Source organism: Palaemon carinicauda, chromosome 12 (genome assembly GCF_036898095.1).
Source record: "Palaemon carinicauda isolate YSFRI2023 chromosome 12, ASM3689809v2, whole genome shotgun sequence".
Classification (NCBI taxonomy): Eukaryota; Metazoa; Arthropoda; class Malacostraca; order Decapoda; family Palaemonidae; genus Palaemon; species Palaemon carinicauda.
Genome location: NC_090736.1, coordinates 43884730 through 43887229, shown reverse-complemented (window position 1 = coordinate 43887229; position 2500 = coordinate 43884730).

The following is a 2500-nucleotide window of genomic DNA, read 5'->3' as shown; positions in this document are numbered from 1 at the left end:
CAGCGCTATGGGCACCATAAGGAAGAGTGCAGGAACCCTACAATATGCGGAGTCTGCAGCCACCGCCATCCCACACAGGACTGCATTGATGCACATCGAAATGGGACAAAAACCCAGGCAAAATATCCCAATTGTGCAGGACCCCATCATGCATGGAACAAGAAATGTCCTGAATTCTTGAAGAGGCTACCAACCCCACTGGCAGCCCCACCGACCAAACCTGAGGCTGCACCAAGGCAGACACCGAACAAACCTGAGGCTGCACCAAGGCAGACACCGAAACCCCAGCAGATTCAGCGAACCAGGCCTCCCCGGCGACAATCCGAGACTCCCCCTCCAGCAGCCCCTACTGCAGCCACGGACCAAGAACCTAGCGCTGTCGCTAGCCCAGCTGAAGAGCCAACCTCCAGCGCTGTTCAATCTCCTCCCCAACCCCCAGCAATATCTGCCATCTTATCCCTGGCAGAGGCCCTGCCAGTGGATACCTTGATCCCCCTAGTACTGCAACTACTAGTCAAAGTCTGCTCCCTTGCTAAGACTCCCTCCTCTGTAATTCATTCCCTCCTCAGTCCCTTAGTTTCACCCTCCCCGGTGCAGAGATAGGCATCTATGCTTAAATCTGCCACTTTTTCCTACTACTCGAATTCTTCCCTCCTCTCCCAGTCTCTCCTACTTACTGGGACTTACTGCTATCAACACTTTTACCTACTACTGAAACCTTTCATTTCGGCTCCAAGTGGTCCTGCTTCTTGGTCCGCAAGGTCATGCTCTTGGTGCTGAGCGACCACACTGGCAACCACGCTCAAAGGGCTGAGCAGTTGCAAGACCTATCTTTGCCAACCTGGCGACTATGCTCAAGGGGCTGAGCGGTCGCACCTGCAGCTACGCTCAATGAGCTGAGCGGCTGCAAATCCAGACATGAGAGACTGGTACTGCTGTGACACTATTGCCTACTTAGGGCAATAAATACTACGGGCTGCTACGCAAAAGCCCGTGTCCAGCAGTAAGGCTGGGCAATCTTTCAACTTAGTACCTACTTTTTTGCGTTTGATCACCTACGGGCCGAACAATAGAAAGGCCCGTGCCAACAAGAAGTGTTGGCTTTAATACCCCAACAACAACAACAACAACTTGCCGAGTTTTTACATCGAATGCTCGTGTCTCCATTTTTATTCCCGACTTTTATTGCGGGAAAGTTATGCAATGGAGAGCAATTTTCTTTCTGCTCAGCCACATTTGCCCCGACGATCAATTACCGGATGCCGGTTTTATTCTCGAAAGGAGGAAAAAAAGAGACTCAAAAGAATCGTCCGAGTGTGGAGTGAAGGCAACAGGTAGCATGGTAATGTCAATAGTCATATGAACTTGAAGGACAAGTATATTTTTTCTTCCAGGCACTTTAATCGTGAAACATTTCGCTAGCTCCAAAAAAAAAAAAAAAAAAAAAAAGAACAGTGGTGAAAAAACCTGACATGAACTTAGGGATGTTCTCATGAAAGTGTGTAAACAAAAATAGTCATTACGACGGATTCTGAATTTTAACTGTGATATGCTGAACATAATGATAGAAAGTGTTTGGCAGATAATATTCATAAATATTTCTTTTTTCCTTAATTGGAAATTATTCCATAGAGAGTATACAAACACACGCAAAAATACACACACACGTTTTATATATATTTATATATATATATATATATATATATATATATATATATATATATATATATATATATATATATATATATATATATATGCATATATATATGTATATATATACTAATTTCTGCAGATATATACATATATATGTATGCATATAATATATGTATACAGTATATATGCATGTATTCATGAATATGAAGCGTAATAATTTAGTATAAAATTATCACATTAAGCGAGCTCTGTAGAAACGATACATTATTGGTACATTTTCACTTAAATTAATAAAAAAATCAGTGAGATACGACGAGAGATTAAATAATGATATAATCACATTAGTACGGATGTATTCTTTAACCCTTTGGGCTCTTGGTAGGTAGTCCCCTATAGTCGTTTTAAGCTCTCAGTCGCTTGAAGGAACTGGAGCAGTGAGAATTTTTAGTTCATGGAAAATATTTTTTAAAAGTATGTTATACCCATGAAAAAGGGGTAATTACTATAAAATGTATATCATTTTAAAGCTAAAAACATGTTCTTCTCCATACGTTAAAATGGCATGAAAGGATTTAAATTACTGTCTTTTATCTTGTTAGTAATATGAGGAAAGAAAAACACAATTAGGTCTGCCTGTTTATTTTACTTAACTAAAATGGAAAATTTTGTATCTAAATCATCTCTAAATTCATTAGTTTTTGCATTAATTGTTAGGTAAAGTTTCATGATATTATATGGGTATTGATTAAATGCTTTTCAAACAGCGGTTTCTGAATAACAAAGGTATATATATGAATAGGTGTAATTCCAGGTGAAATTAAAAGTTTTATAGCCAGTGTTGGCAACA